The sequence below is a fragment of the Eubalaena glacialis genome, chromosome 3 (genome assembly GCF_028564815.1).
Source record: "Eubalaena glacialis isolate mEubGla1 chromosome 3, mEubGla1.1.hap2.+ XY, whole genome shotgun sequence".
Lineage (NCBI taxonomy): Eukaryota > Metazoa > Chordata > Mammalia > Artiodactyla > Balaenidae > Eubalaena > Eubalaena glacialis.
In genome coordinates this window covers 49,466,380-49,483,825 of record NC_083718.1, presented here as the reverse complement: position 1 = coordinate 49,483,825, position 17,446 = coordinate 49,466,380, and the positions used below count along the sequence as shown (strand labels likewise).

The 17,446-nt window shown below is 37.6% G+C and overlaps 1 protein-coding gene across 2 annotated transcripts in view; it reads left to right on the top strand.

Annotated features, from left to right (window-relative positions):
- Positions 1-17,446, top strand: part of C3H1orf21 (chromosome 3 C1orf21 homolog) — a 221,140-nt gene that overhangs the window by 113,522 nt on the left and 90,172 nt on the right. The gene's annotated exons all lie outside the window — the stretch shown is intronic.

The following is a 17,446-nucleotide window of genomic DNA, read 5'->3' as shown; positions in this document are numbered from 1 at the left end:
AAAATCTGCACTGCATGTTTAAACTGCAGCTTACACGCTGGCACGAGATTTCTTGAAAATGCCGTTGCTATTTATAGCTTGCCTGGAAGCTGTACCAGTACTCCTGTATCCTGTTTGTTTTTGAACAAGCCCTTCTTTAATCTTCATAGAGAATGTTTCAGGGGAAACGTAGCAAAATTATTAGTATTTCAAAATGGTTAAATTTAAAGGAAAAAGCATAAAGTAGGAATGAGTTTTATTGGGGGGGGGCCATTACCTTTTTTCTTTTTCTCTGCATCCTTTAACTCGTATCCAGATCACAGTGAATGGCTAAGTTTCATTATTCTTGATATGTAGTGTTGTTAAGGAAGTTGCCTTTCAAAGGAAAATAAGGTGCTTTGAAGGTAGGTCTTTATCAAATTTGTACTTCACATTCACACTGTTAAGGTATTGTGGGTTTTGAGTTAACGTGAGAATTCTAATGATCTGAAGCAGATAGTTAGGAACCTCTTTCTCTAATACAAATCAGTATACATGTTCCACCTTAATATTCCATCTCTTAAACAAACATTTAGTAAATTATCATATTAGCTGATTTCTTAAGAGATTACAGATTGTTAAGAATATGCATTTATTCAGTTATGTTGGAGCAGAATTGTTTTTCTCTTTTATTTTGGGATTAATTGCTTGCTATTTTTTTCATGTTTGAGTGAATGTGTTTTTTAAGAAGTTTGCAATGTCATAAAATATTTTCACTTGACTTAAATTCCTTTTTCCGTTATGTGCTTTGTTTTTGTTTTTCTGATTTCTGCTGCAGCAGAGGGAGTCGGCAGAATATTCACCAGTGCTCATGAGTATTTAAGGCTGTCATTTTTCCATGATACACTAATGAACATAACAGGCTCACTCTTTTTCCTCTATTCTTTTCTGAACATATGATCTACAACTTGAAAAACTCAAGTATCAGCTACTGAGTATTTTAGATCATTTTAAAGGAGTGAAAAATACTCTGATAAAATTCTGCTTTATAAATGGGATTTGGATTTTAAGGTATCCCTCAAGTCACAGAGGTTCATCATACCTGTGGTATATTTTAACATCAATACTTAAATCCAGAAAAGGTAGCTATGACTAAATAGTGAAGTTAATATTATCAGACTTTGTACGTGAATTTTTTTTTTGCTTTGAATAGATAAATAGAAGATCTGAGTAGTCGAAACATCAGTAATCAGTTTTCTGCTGTATTTTATTGAACAAAGTTTGTCCTTGCTTGATATAATTTCATCTTAAGTTATGAATCTCATCTTTAGTAATAGTATTTCCATTGGAGGCTAAAGAGACATTGGTGACCAGTCCGCTGGTGGCTCTTTCTTAGATGTAACTACTAACGTCCATTTCTACTTCACATGCTTGTATCTCTGAAATCCTAAGGAAAGCAATGACTTTTATCTTACAGCTTGTGAGTTTTTCCTCAGTGTTGCTCTCATCATATTTAGGGCCAGTATGACTTTTTTCCTTCTCTCTCAGTTTCATAGTCTGTCAGCTCCTTGGTGCTAGTATATTCTTTTTCAGCACTGTGGTCAGAATTGGCGCTAGTGCTTTTCCATGCAGACTGAATGGAGATTCAAAAAGAGAGAAATTCTGGCCTATTTACTCATGGATTATCTATGTCAACCCCACACCCCTTTACTCTGCCAGCAAATTAGAGTCCAGGCCACCAAGAGGAGTTTTCAAGTATATGAAGACTTACAAGGAGAATGGGGACTAAATGGTTATTTTTGGTTCTGAGGTTTCTAGACTGCGTTCCAAAATTAAATGATTTTCAGTTATTTGGAAGTATGTTACCTTTGTCACCTCCATTTGGAGGGATGCATAATCAAGTACTGACCATGCATACCGTTTGAGAAAACAGCCTCCTAAATTTGAAGCTTACATTGGAAGGTGGATGAGATAGACTTAACAATTCTTTATTTTTACGTCCATTAAAATAATCTGAGAGTCAAGATGTTCTTATGTTTCAAAGAATGATTTTAAGATGTAGCTTGAAGTATTTTTTAAAAGATTTTTTTTTTTTACCCAAACTGTTGAAATTAAGAGGGTTGGCAAACATAACCAAGGCATATGGCATGATGGTGACAACCATGGGTTTTTGGAGGCAGAAACTGCCTGGATTCAGATTTCAGCTCTGCCGCTTACTCATTGCAGGATCAAGTTACTTCACTTCTCTAAACCTCCCGCCCATCCATTGGGGAAAAAGACAGTGCTTCATGGTGCTCTTGGGAGGATTACACGAGGTGATTGTTGTAAAACTTTGAGTGCAGTGCCTGGTACGTGATAAGCACCTAATAAGAGTTAGGCATTATCACATAAAACGAAAGGAAAGAATAATGAACGTTGGAGTCAGTGTTCCTTTTCTTTTTCTTTTACGTTAATTGGTGAGAGAGATTTAAGTGAATGTTTTAGGTTAATGCCAGTGTTACATCTGTTTTGAAAAATCTTGCTCTGGAACCATGAAATTACTTAAACAAGTATGTTTTGAGTACCTGTTATGCACAAGGCCCTTACTTATGTTGAGAGACACAGTGTACTTAAAGTCAAGGAGCTTACAGTAAAGTTGAGGGAACTGTTCAGGTCAACCAGTAGCTTACTGGGTGCCTCTGTGTACAAGGCTCTGTCCCAAACTCTGCAGATAAACACAAAAATAAGGAAACCACTGACTCTTACCACAAGGCGCTTGTATTGCAGTAAACAAGGTAAGTACCAAATGACTATAAATAAAGCAGGGTTAGATAAATAAAACAAGATTGATTCCAAGAAGACAACACAAAGAGCTGCTGATATCAAAGAAGGCAGATATCTTGTCTGTTGTGGCATCAGGACCTACTTGATGAAAGAGCTGGTGTTTATTTACAATGGGCCTCAAAGGATAGAATGAGGGAGAGTGCCCCAGGCTGAAGTAACAGAGATGGAAAACACAAAACGTATTTAATAAAAAGCACATGGTGCTGTTTGATTGGGGAGCGGGAAGGGTCAGGAGAAGGCATCAGTAGGAGAACAGCGGGAAATTAGAGGCAAAACGTAGATGGGGTCATACACAGAGCTTTGATGTCCAGCTGAGAGGTCCAAAATCAATTCAGTGGATTAATGGGAGCCTTTGAAGTTTTTAAGCAAGGGATTGTCAGAATGAGATTATGATTCAGGAAAGTTTATGTGGAATCAGCAGGTATAATATGGAGTAGTATGGGGAGCCTGGGTGGGAGATCATTCATAATAGTTTTTGCAAGAGATAGTGAACCTGAACCAACGTAGTGGCAGGGAGAATAGAAAAGGTTTAGGCAAGGTTGCAATAGAAGCAACAAGATTTGACAGCTTATTATAGGTATTAAAGGAAGACAGAGGAGTCAGGAGATAATGGTAATAACAAGACTGTGACACCTGGAAAGATGACCGGTAGTGGTGAGAATAAACAGTGACCTCAATGAAAAGATAAAATCACTAAGAAGGCTGTGCTTGATGAAAATACAAAGTGTTCATTCATTCATTCATTATTCATTACTCATTCTTGCCCACCCTTAAAAGATCAAATGTGGTCCACAAGAGAGGAAGTGAAGCATCCATCACATGACAATGTAATAACTGCAGTAACAGAACACCTGTACTGTCAGGGCCTTAGGCTCTGTGCTTTGGGGGATGCAGAGGAGCATAATGTAAATCTCATCACCCTAGTGGGCTCACTTTCTGGTAGCACATAGAAGGCATGTGACCTAAATGACCACAACTCAAGGTACATTGCGAATGTAGAGGTTGCTTTTGAGCAAGCAAAGCTTTAGGAACTTGCAGACTATCCATGCGAAGGAGTCTAGCAAAGTCCACATCTATGAGTGTGTGGCGCTTGTTACCTGGGACATGCTAGGTGTTCGGTATATTTTTGTTTGCTTGAATGTGGATGGAGGAATGTATGAATAAGAGAAGTTGGACCTCGAGGTCCAACTATTACTTTGTACCTAGTAGTTGCTCAATAGTATTTAGATGTCCAGTCACTTGGGACATCTAAATACTATTCACCACAGTTTCTGTGGGTGGAAGAGATTGTGCTGGTTTTCTGTGGCTGATGATGAGTCATTTACATGTCAACCATTTATGTACTCAGTACAAACATGTGCATTCATCCAATTTTTACCACTGTTGGACATCCATGTATTTCACTTTACTTCTCTCAGACTTTAATGCCTTCTTCAGGAAGGTAGTATAAAGTAGTAGCATTGGCTTTGGAGATTATATATAATTATATATCAATATGGATCCCAGGTTATTTCTAGCTTTATAATTTTGGTCAAATATCTGAAACTTCTGAACTTCAAGTTCCTCATCTGGAATCTGGGAATTATAGAATTATTGAAGTATTAGAAGAAAACATAGGAGAATATGTTTAGAATCTTAGCAAAGCAGGGGAGGCTTTCTTAAGACATAGAAAGCAAAAGCTATGAAGAAAGAAAAATAGTGAGACTTCCCTGGTGGCGCAGTGGTTAAGAATCCACCTGCCAATGCAGGGGACACGGGTTCAAGCCCTGGTCCAGGAAGATCCCACATGCCGCGGAGCAGCTAAGCCCATGCGCCAGAACTACTGAGCCTGCGCTCTAGAGCCCACGAGCCACAACTCCTGAGCCCATGTGCCACTACTACTGAAGCCCACGCCCTAGAGCCCGTGCTCCGCAACAAGAGAAGCCACCACAATGAGAAGCCCGCGCACCGCAACAAAAAGTAGTCTCCACTCACCGCAACTAGAGAAAGCCCGCACTCAGCAACGAAGACCCAATGCAGCCAAAAATAAATAAATAAATAAATTTATTTAAAAAAGAAAGAAATAGTTTATTTCATTAGATCAAAATTAAGTACTTCTGCAAGACAGAGTAACTACAGAAAAGTAGTTAATAGATAGGCAACATCCTGGGAGAAAATATTTATGACATAAAAGACAAAGGATTAGTACTGGGATTTCTAAAGAACACTTGTAAATAATTAAGAAAAGGCTAATCCACCGGGAAAATAGGTAAATGAAATGAACAGATGGTTCACAGTAGAGGATATTGGGTAATAAGCATATGAAAAGATGTTCCACATCACTAGTACAGTGGCTACTCTCTTACCCAACCTGCTGTGTTAGAAGACTCTCACAAACCCCTCTGAAAGATGCTGACTTCAGTCCAGGGTGGGCTCACAGAATGGCTGGTGGGCTACTCTCTAGAATACCCCTGTGCTTTTGCTGTCTCAGTTAAATGTGTGTTTTCCAAGCGCCAGTGCGATGGTTTCCAAACCTGCTTATACTGGTTGAATGTCATTGTAATTATGTAATTTAGTTAGGTAATATGTAAACCAATGAAACACAGGTGTGGAAAGAGAGCTGTTTTTGTGAAAATTAAATTAAATGCTTTGGAAAATCTTGATGAAGGCAGTTACTAAAAACTTGCGGTTAAATTAAATTAAATTCTGCACTCAGATTATTTCACAAGGCTTTTACGTTCTCACTTAGATGTACATTATAAGGGTGTGGTTACATTATCTTAGATATACATTATAAGGGTGTGGTTAATGCAGAAAGTATATGTAGAGCCCCAGTCAGTGATCCCTTACTTGAGAAGCCTTGTTCCTGTGTCAAAAGATGGGAGGGGGAATGCACATCTATGTATTTTAAAGTAAATAATACGCTTAATGTACATATACATTTTTTATGTTGCCCTACTTTAACTCACTTTATCATTTAATTACCAGTCCAGATGGTGTTGCCTAACACAACCTTTATTGTAATCAGGGAAATGCATATTAAAACATGATTCCTTAGCTTGACAAAAATTTGAAGATTGATAATATCAGATTTTGGCATGGTAATAGGAAAATATGTATTTACATACTAGTGGTACATATCTTGGAGGACAATTTAGCAGTATCTATTAAAATTTAAACATGCGCTCAGCGTCACCCAGCACTTCCATATCTTGATATCCACCCAAGCAGCTGCCCTTGTGAATGAGAAAGCTTGCACAAGACTTTCACTACAGTATCGTTTCTATAAGTGAAAAATCAAAAATAACCTTCATGCTTGTTGCTAGGAGAATGCTACAGCTGTAGTACACTAGACAGCAATTAAAAAGAATGAGTTAGAATTTATGAACTGTCAGGGAGAAATGCAAATTGTAGATTGGATATGTATAGTATGATACCATTTAAGGTTTTTTAATGAAACAAAACAGCAACACCCTACATGTGCTATGAGTACTCATAAATGTACAGGGATCCATAGAAAAACCTGGATGGATGTGTCCCTAACTACTAAGAGTGGGCACCTGAGTTAATGGGGGACATAAGTGTGCCATGGCTCAGTTTCCTCCTCTGCAAAATGGGGATAATAATTGAACCCACTTTAGCAGGAATTTGTGAAAATTAAAAAGATATTCCTGTAAACTCTTAGCACGGTTTCTGGCATAGAAAATGCAGATGTTGGCTATTGTCAACAGTGGAGTTGGATTGGGTGGGAAGAATGAGAAAGGATCGGGTGTGGTGGTTAGGGGATTTTTATCCTTATAAAAAATATTTTAAAAATTTAGTATTTTTAATTTTTTAAGGAAAATATGAGTATATTATTTGTGTGATTTAAAATTTATTTTTAAAGGGGATAATAATAACAAAACTCCAGTAACTACTTGCATACCTGGGGATCTGTAATGTTAAGTAGGATTGTCATTTTCTCATTATCTTAAATACCCTCAGTTTTTCACCATTCTCTGATATCTGATTAACAGCAGGCAAGCTCAAGGATCTCAAGGAAGCTCAAGGATCATCCAGCTTCATTTTATGTAGGTTAATAGTTTTGCATATAAATAATTTAAGGGTAAATTACTCCAGTCTTGGCACTATTCAGTCCCCTTCCCTCTCCAAAGACAAATAAAAGACATAGTTTTGAAGTGCTCCTCTCACTACACGCTAAGACATTGTCATTTTTTCCTTGATTAACATTTGTCATTCTTAAGCTGTCCTCCCTTAGGAGTTAATGAATCATTTGATGCTGGTTTTTTGTTTTGGGGGGTTTTTGGGTTTGAGTTTGGGGTTTTGTATGTATTTCCTAGATTTACACGTATTATAATAGTTTTTGACTCACTATTTCCAGATATCTTTGTATAAATGAGAAGGCACTTTTCTATCAAATGAGACATATCATGGTTGGGTGAGCTTTTGATTTTAGTATTATCCATAGAGTTGAAGACTGAGTTGAAACATGCTTGTCTAACTCACCAATTCCTGAGTATAGTCAAGTGACAAGGTAAGAAATAGAGCATTCTAATGGGCTTTAGTGGAAAAGGAGAATGAATCAAGCTCTAGGTACGCCCTCTTCCCGCCTGTTGAGTTTGTGAGAGCTCCCATACCTATCTCCGGTACATTACATTTCCAGTAAATGTCAGGACATCCAGTTGGAGAAATGAAGACTTAGAGATTAGGAGACATCTTTGATAAGAGGAAAATTTCCAGCAACCTACCAGAGCTCTCTTTGGAGCAGTGGCATTCAGCTGGTGAAAACTGGGAAGTGGCTCTGACCCACGGAATGTGCTGTGGTTGAAGCAGTCCCCTGGAGGGGGCTAATGTTCTCCAAAGCATTGGATTGATTGACAGCCTGAAACAAACCAGAGAACAGTTTGCAATTTCACTCAGTACCTGTAGGTCAGTAGGAAAGCTAAGTGCTCAAGACCACAGTCACCATATCACTCTTTCTCGAGTATGCCGGTGAGGAACAAGTCATGTGAATGAACATTGTAAACTTTGACTCAATAATGTTTATTATGCTAAGATTTATAATTCCCATCTAGATGTTCTCTAATGAGGAACCCTCTAAGAGTCCATTTAAACTCTTCTTTATAACAGATACGACCATGTTTACTTATCCTATGACTCTGCAGAGCAGCTAATATAATAGCAAACTGACTTTTCGGTTTAAAGGTTGTTCTTGGTGATCTTAAGAGTGACTGTTTATCTTTGAGTGCTCATCTCACATGGAAGGTCAAGTAATTATTTTTGGAAACCAGATAATGCAAAAGACCGTGACTTTGAATTGTCCCAGTTTCCCAAGTCATTTATACATTCCTAGCACTCTTGAGAATAAGGTAAAATAAACTGACAAGGGTAAAGCTGATATTACAGACAAAGGGTCAAGCTCTACAAAGCACCTCCTTTCCCCTCCCCTCCCTCCTTCAAGGTGCAGGTTGGATTTGAGCTCAGGCTGGGGCTGGAATGAATTGTGGAGGTGGGAAGAAGTGGGATTTGGACTTGAAGGAGTTACTTCCTGGTTTGCGGACATTCTAGAAGGTTGAGGGTTCCCAAACCAAAGTGAAGATAGGGGGTGAAGATGCTCCCGAGAGCATCTGTTTTAGACAGGAGAAACCTCTTCCTAGAGCAGCTTCATAAACATCACTTAAGCCCAAGACTCATCCCCAAGATTCCCTGCTTTTAACTCAGTGGCCTCATTCTCATTTCCTGTTCTCGCATGCATAGGACATGGGCACCAGCCTCGGGTTCTTCCAGATAATTAGAGAAACAGCATCAGGATCTCAGACACGATCTACCTGACCAGAACCTTTTAGTTGCTGAGGAGAAAAACAGCTCATGTGAGCTTTAGTTCTGGCGGCATCGTTCTCTTCTGTTTGTTGCGGCACAGACGGAACAGGAGGGAAGAATTCTGTCTCTTCACTGATCTTGGAAAACATTCTTTATCCAACTAGTATTTTTGTGTTACTTGAGCCAGGCACATTCAGGGTATTACAGATTCTCCTGGCACTGTGGTAGTTTATTTTAGAGTAGAACAGGAGTAGAGTTTAATTCCCTAAGAAGGAGGGATTTGTTGAATCAACCCTCTAAATTTTAAGTGTTGAACAGAAACAGAGTTCCTAATTCAGGAACAGAATGTTATGAGAATAAAAGAATACCCACAAAGTGCTTTGTAAACATAAAGTCCAACACAAATTATAGTGGTTATTGTTGTCACTAGTTAAAAGGACACTTAGATTCGTTTCTGAGGTTAGTTGCTATTTCATGGTGGAAACAAAGTTAAGGAACAGCATTCTTCTGGTTCTAAGTAAGAGTTAATACCTAGTCCCCTTGAAGAAAGACTTATATCATCATAGCACACTTCATTCTCTCACGGAGAAAGGGCAATATTAAAGTGTACGCAGGTTCCCCTCCACTATCCGAAAGTAGTGTTCCTAGGAAACTTCCCGTAACCTGGAATGGTGCAAAGTGAAGAAGCAATTACCTTTGGACACATCTTGCTAACGGATGCACAAAATAAATGGAGGTATAGCACAGACTCTCACAGACACAGTTCACAGGTACAGCAGCTTCATGCTGAGATTCTGAGTGTAGTTTCTGGGGAAGGAGCGTGGTAGTGCCACTCTCACTGCTGGGGGAGTGCACTGCCTTCATAATGGCTCCTGCAAAACAAACGCTGAATGCTATTTTCGCGTTTTGCCTTTTTTCCTAAAAGCAAAAATCCTCTTCTCATTTCTTTCGGTTAGCGAAAACAGGTACTCATTCTTTTGTAAAAGCAAAGTGGTGTAAAGCAAACTTTGAAAAAGCAGGGGATACCTGTACCCAACAGATAGAGAAATCAATGAATCGAAGGTGGTTTTTGGAGCAACTACTATAATCATCCCAAAAGCTAGGCATAGCAGAACATGACTGAAACCCTATTTCAAATAGCTTTTTCTCTTTTCCATACTAATACACTGACACGACCTTATGCAGGTGAACACGGTGTTAGGGTCCTGGTGCAGCATCTCTCTTTTTTTCATAACTATTTTTTAAGTTGACATATAGTTAATTTGCAATGTTGTGTTAGTTTCAGGTATACAGCAAAGTGATTCAGTTATACATGCATGTATATATATTTTTTCAGATTCTTTTCCATTATAAGTTATTACAAGATATTGAATATAGTTCCCTGTGCTATACAGTAGGTCTTTGTTGTTTATTTTGTAAATAGTAGTTTGTATATGTTAATCCCAAACTCCTGATTTATCTCTCTCCTCCCCTTTCCCCTTTGGTAACCATAAGTTTGTCTTCCATGTCTGTAAATCTATTTCTGTTTTATAAATAAGTTCATTTGTGGAATTTAGATTCCACATATAAGTGATATCATATGATATTTGTCTTTTTCTGTCTGACTACTTCACTTAATATGGTAATCTCTAGGTCCATCCATGTTGCGGCAAATGGCATTGTTTCCTTCTTTTTTATGGCTGAGTAATATTCCATTGTGTGTGTTGGGGGGGGTGGTATACACACCACATCTTCTTTTTATCCATTCATCTGTTGAGGGACATTTAGGTTGCTTCCATGTCTTGGCTATTGTAAACTGTGCTGCTATGAACATTGGGGTACATGTATCTTTTTGAATTATAGTTTTCTCCGGATGCATGCCCAGGAGTGGATTGCAGGATCATGTGATAACTCTATTTTTAGTTTTTTACAGTATATCTCTTGAATATATTCCTACTTCAATGTACTCAGTTCTCACTGTCAGCTAGGTATTCTCTGGGTGCTGACGGAAAAAAAGGATTAACGAGGCACCAGTGTAACTCAGGAAACTCAAGGGGTGACAGATACGTACACAGGAAGTCTCCAGTAGAGGCCCTAATGAAGTCTTTTGGGAGAATGGGAATGGAATGGTGGACCCTGATTGGGAGATCTGAGGAGAGTCACAGAGAGCTAGCACTGCAGCAGGGCCTTGAACGAAAGGAGTTTACACTGGCAGATGAGGAGGGGAAAGGGATTTCGAGCAGGAGGAATAGTGGGAGCCAAGCACAGAGACGTGACATGAATAGTGAGTGGATGGGGAGGCTGATGGAGCACATTGTGAAGTGTTTATTGGGTAGTTAGTGTGTTTTAGCTGTTTTTTTTTTTCAAGCCAGCACATTAATTTCTGGTATACAGATAGCCACATTCTCTAGCCAGTTTGCAGCTACAGAATAAATAGAACAGATCTCTGTTCATCTAATTTAAAGATGGAGGGTGTTGATAATGACTTCCCTTTTCCCAGCATTGTTGCAAAATGTGATTGCTTTTAAATATGCCTTCCTTGGATGCAAAGTGTTTTCTAAAAGTTGCTGAACATAGTTACTCTTGATCTCCTCTGCCCTGTAAAGCATAGCTTCGTATTTATCCTCCAAAACCTTCCCTGTTTAACTTTGGGAAGTACAGCAAACACAAACCTTATATTTAAAATTATACCTTATATTTAAATATTAAGGTATAAGGTATACCTTATACCTTATATTTAAAATTTTGGCCTCTTCTCCAAGAGCCATACCATGATATTTAAATAGACGATGGAAAGAAGCCCACTTCAAACCTTGATTCTGTTTGATCCACATGGTCATTTTAGATACTGGATTTATTTGTCTCGCTGTTTTAGCCTGGGTATTTTTTACCCAAGTGGCCCAGATACAACAGTGGAGTGGGGGAAATGAGTGACAAGTGAGAGGGCCACCTAAGGCTCACCACTGATTAAGAGTATCTAGAACAATAATACAGTCATGTGCCTTTTCTGCAGGTTGTTCGTATTTCTCTCTTATCTCCCCTGTGATGCTAAAAATAAAACCAAAGCATATAAGTTTCACTCATCGATTGGCAAACTCAGTGAGGTAGCTTCACCCAAAATTAATAATTTTTGCCCTGGAGGTGAGAACATCAAAAACTGTGGTAATGTTTCCAAGAGTCTGGGCTTTGAGTAGTGTCTCTTCTTATAGACTTTATTTGTGAGTAATTAATACTTAGTATTAACAGAGGTGTAGTACTCAACAGCCTCATAAGTTGTTTCTAAAAGGTTATTGGTAGTTTTGACAATGGATTCTATACCTGTCATTCAGAAAAGATAGAAATAAATAACCAGGAATAAAAAATTCATACATCTTCTTTGAAAGGGGGGGAATGTATTGTTTAGCTTGTCAACATTATAATAGATACATGAAGATGCCATTGTAACTGCCTGCTTCACGTTCACAATAGATCTAATTTATTTACTCTGTATGATGATAGGTGCCAAAGTTCCTCCTTCTTTGAAAACTAAAACAACTGGTAATGACAGATATATTGTCTAAAACTTAATGAGCTGGCTTCATTTTTTTGTTCATGTCAGAGTGTGATGTTATACTGCAGATTTTCATTTACTGACAAAACTTCTCCTCATAGATTATTTGAGGGCTTGCTTGATTGGAGGCAAACCTTTTTTTTCTTTTTTTTTCAATACGTTATGGATTTGTACAGTTGAGGGCACTTAGACCAGAAACAAGACAGGGATCTGGTGACTAGAACAGGAAGATGAGGTTTAAAGGTTGGTCTCAGAAACAAGGCAGAAGAAAGACAAGTGTCACATGATACCACTTATATGTGGAATCTAAAAACATGATACAAATGAACTTATTTACAGAACAGAAAAAGACTCACAGACATAGAAAACAAAGTTATGGTTACCAAGGGGGAAAAGGGGAGAAAGGATAAATTAGGATTTGGGATTAAAATATACACACTACTATATATAAAATAGATAAACAATTCAAGGACCTACTGTATAGCACAGGGAACTATTAATATATTCGATATCTTATAGTAACCTATAATAGAAAAGAATCTAAAAAAGAATGTGTGCGTATATATATATATATATATATACACACACACACACACACACATATCACTGAATCACTTAGCTGTATACCTGAAACTAAGAGGTTTTATAAATTTAAAAATAAATAAAAATAGAACAGAACGTTCCTTATTAGAAGTGGAGTTCAGGCACACTGACAGGAATGAATCTGGGTCTCCCAAATGCTGACCAGGGTTCCATTACTTCTCCTGAGTCTGAGATACACAGAGCCTGAAACAAATGTCAGGGAACACCAGCTGTAGGCAAAGAACAGAGAATCTCTTTATAGTGAAATGCTTCACAGTCTGTGTGATGCCTTAACAGTCACAGTGTGTAAGCTCATATCAGAGAATCCCTGCTGGCCAGGAGCTGGTGGTCTAGTGAAACAAGATAAACAACACAGAGCCATTGGATTTGTTTACTCCTGTTACTCTCTTACTTAATTGTACTTTTTAAATTAATTTTTCCCTGATTATAAATGTACTGCTTGCTTGAATTACTTCAAAACATCCTGGGAAAATATAAAAGTGAGTAAAAAATAAATAAAATTGGTCATAAATCCCATCACAGCTGTTTATGTTTTATGCCTAAATACATAGAAATATAATCTTTTTCTGAACAGAAGTGGACCTGAATTTCTTACAGAGCTATGTATGGTATTTCTTACCATATGTCCAACAGCCATACTTCTATGATATTGAAAAACTGTGATCCCACAAACATCTTCATGTGAGTGTTGATAGTAGCTTTATTCACAATCACCAAAAAACTGGAAGCATGTAAGATGTCCTTCACTGGTGAATGAACAAACAATATACAATGGGGTATTACTTAGTGATAAAAAGAAATGAGCTACTAAGCCATGAAAAAACATAGATGAGTCTTAAGTGTACATTGCTCAGTGAAAGAATATAGTCAAAAAGGTACAATACATACGATATGATTCTATTTATATGACATCTGAAAAAGGCAAAACCATCCAGATGGTAAAGTGGTTTCCAAAGGTTTGTGGGAAAAGGAGGGCTGAATAGGAGAAACACAGGGAATTTTTAGGGGAGTGAAACTATTCTGTATGAGACTGTAATGGTAGATACATGACCCTATGCATTTGTTAAAATGCACTATGCATTTGTTAAAATGCATAGAACTTTACAACAAAGAGAGTGAACTTTAATGTTTGTAAATTAAAAAAAAAAAAAATTTAAGAGGTCAGGGGATCCCAAGATGGAATGTAGACTGACAAAAGAATCTAACAGTATTACAAGTATATGAAATAACCTCACTGAAGAGGGTGACCTAAGTAACTTTGGAAATGATGGATGGAGACTGTAAAAGTAAAAGAAACTTTACGTAAGCACTGTACTCTTTTTTGCAGTGGTGCTAAGAGTTAACAATTCTGAAAACACTGTAATTAATGAATTTGTGGATGCTGGATGGTGGAGGCATGTTTCTCACTGTTGGAGTGAGAGGTTAGACACACGAGAGGTGGCTAGAAGCATCCGGTGGCAGTGGTTTAGAGTTGGTGATATCAGTGTGAATTAATGTTTAGCCAAATATAGATATAGATGGATGCATGTAGAAATATTGATAGATATGTGTAAACACATGTGTAAACATATACACACATGTATGGGCATGCATATATTTATATACATGCATGTACATACATGTGTTGATACCTGTATTTGTAGTATATGTATGCGCAGGTGTAGATATGCATGTACACACACACACCACTTTCTTGCTCTCTCAGCTGAGAGGACCTAGAGTCAATGACACTCCAGTAGCAACAAACATACCCAGCACCCGGATCTTGTTTCTAGTACCATTCTCCAAAAAAAAGGAACCAAGACTTTTTGGACAAATGGCTGATTATAGGGCTGAGGAATATGTAAGATGATCCTAGAGTATTTTGTAGTGCCCAAATTAGGAAGTGCTAACAATATATACACACAATGATGGGGTATGTCACAGGGACACAGGAGCCAACTGAAAGAGCTCCGAGCCGTCAAAGCTGAAAGAATTGAAGCAACAGAATTAATCATACAGTATTAGATTGTGCTATAAATATGGAATAGCGCACAATGCATTTACTTTATACAAATTATAAAAATAAATACCCATGGGTCCATACCGATACACATAAATGTTTGAATAAATAGAGAAGAATTGATAAATCTCCTATGCAGAATAATTCCAAATCATTTATGTATTACTCTACCCTCAAGGAGGCGGAGTATAACTTCCCACTTCTTAAGTATGGGCTGTGCGCAGTGACTTCCTTAGAGAGAGTACATTGTGAATATGGGGCAAGAAAGGTAATGTTACAGTGGAGAAAACTGACAAACACTACCCCAGCCAGGTGATCAAAATTAACAGTGACAGTGTTAAGTTTATGTTGATAGCATGTACCCTTGTTATGATGTGATGAGAATGACCTCTGTGGTCTTCCTCCCCAAAACCCATGACCTCAGTATAATCATGAGAAAAAAATTAGACAAATCCCAATTGAGGGACAGTCTACAAAATACCTGGCCAGTACTCCTCAAAACTTTCAGGGTCATCAAAACCAGAAAGAAATCTGAGAAACTGTCACGGTCAAGAGGAGCCTAAGGAGACATGACAACTAAATGTAATGTAGTGTCCTGGATGTGCTCCTGGAACAGGAAAAGGACACTAAGTAAAAACTATGGAAATCTGAATATCATTTCAATGTTTGGTTCATTAATTGTGACAAATGAACCATCCTAATCTAAGATTTTGCCAGTAGAGGAAACTGGATGTAAGGTATATGGGAACTCTTTACTATTCTCACAACTTCTCTGTAAATGTTAAACCATTCTAAATTATAAAATTTAAGTATAAAATAATGGACCTGTCCTATACACACTATGAATATACTGTTTGAATGTGCCATAATTTAACTAATGCTTTAGAGAACAATTTTTTTTTTGAATTTTATTTTTTTTTTGTACAGCAGGTTTTTATTAGTTATCTATTTTATTTATATTAGTGTATACATGTCAATCCCAGTCTCCGAATTCATCACACCACCATCACCCCTCCCCCCACTTTACCCCGCTGGTGTCCATATGTTTGTTCTCTACATCTGTGTCTCTATTTCTGCCCTGCAAACTGGTTCATCTGTACCATTTTTCTAGATTCCAAATATATGCATTAATATACGATATTTGTTTTTCTCTTTCTGACTTACTTCACTCTGTATGACAGTCTCTAGGTCCATCCACGTCTCTACAAATGACCCAGTTTTGTTCCTTTTTATGACTGAGTAATATTTCATGTATATATGTACCACATCTTCTTTATCCATTTGTCTGTTGATGGGCATTTAGGTCGCTTCCATGACCTAACTATTGTAAATAGTGTTGCAGTGAACATGGGGGTGCATGTGTCTTTTTGAATTATGGTTTTCTCTGAGTATATGCCCAGTAGTGGGATTGCTGCATCATAGGGTAACTCTATTTTTAGTTTTTTAAGGAACCTCCATACGGTTCTCCATAGTGGCTGTATCAATTTACATTCCCACCAACAGTGCAAGAGGGTTCCCTTTTCTCCACACCCTCTCCAGCATTTATTGTTTGTAGATTTTCTGATGATGCCCATTCTAACCCATGTGAGGTGATACCTCACTGTAGTTTCGATTTGCATTTCTCTAATAATTAGTGATGTTGAGCAGCTTTTCATATGCTTCTTTGCCATCTGTATGTCTTCTTTGGAGAAATGTCTATTTAGGTCTTCTGCCCATTTTTTGATTAGGTTGTTTTTTTTTTAATAATGAGCTGCATAAGCTGTTTATATATTTTGGAGATTAATCCTTTGTCCATTGATTCGTTAGCAAATATTTTCTCCCATTCTGAGGGTTGTCTTTTCGTCTTGTTTATAGTTTCCTTTGCTGTGCAAAAGCTTTTAAGTTTCATTAGCTCCCATTTGTTTATTTTGTTTTTTATTTCCATTACTGTAGGAGGTGAGTCAAAAAAAGATCTTGCTGTGATTTATGTCAAAGAATGTTCTTCCTATGTTTTCCTCTAAGAGTTTTAGAGTGTCTGGTCTTACATTTAGGTCTTTAATCCATTTTGAGTTTATTTTTGTGTCTGGTGTTAGGGAGTGTTCTAATTTCATTCTTTTACATGTAGCTGTGCAGTTTTCCCAGCACCACTTATTGAAGAGACTGTCTTCTCCATTGTATATCCTTGCCTCCTTTGTCATATATTAGTTGACCATAGGAGCGTGGGTTTATCTCTGGGATTTCTGTCCTGTTCCATTGATCTGTATTTCTGTTTTTGTGCCAGTACCATATTGCCTTGATTACTGCAGCTTTGTACTATAGTCTGAAGTCTGGGAGTCTGATTCCTCCAGCTCCGTTTTTTTCCCTCAATATTGCTTTGGCTATTCGGGGTCTTTTGTGTCTCCATACAAATTTTAAGATTTTTTGTTCTAGTTCTGTAAAAAAAAATGTCATGCTAATTTGATAGGAATTGCACTGAATCTGTAGATTGCTTTGGGTAGTATAGTCATTTTCACAATATTGATTCTTCCAATCCAGGAACATGGTATAGCCTTCCATCTGGTCCTGGACTTTTGTTGGAAGATTTTTAATCACAGTTTCAATTTCATTACTTCTGATTGGTCTGTTCATATTTTCTATTTCTTCCTGGTTCAGTCTTGGAAGGTTATACCTTTCTAAGAATTTGTCCATTTCTTCAGGTTGTCCATTTTATTGGCATAGAGTTGCTTGTAGTAGCCTCTTAGGATGCTTTGTAT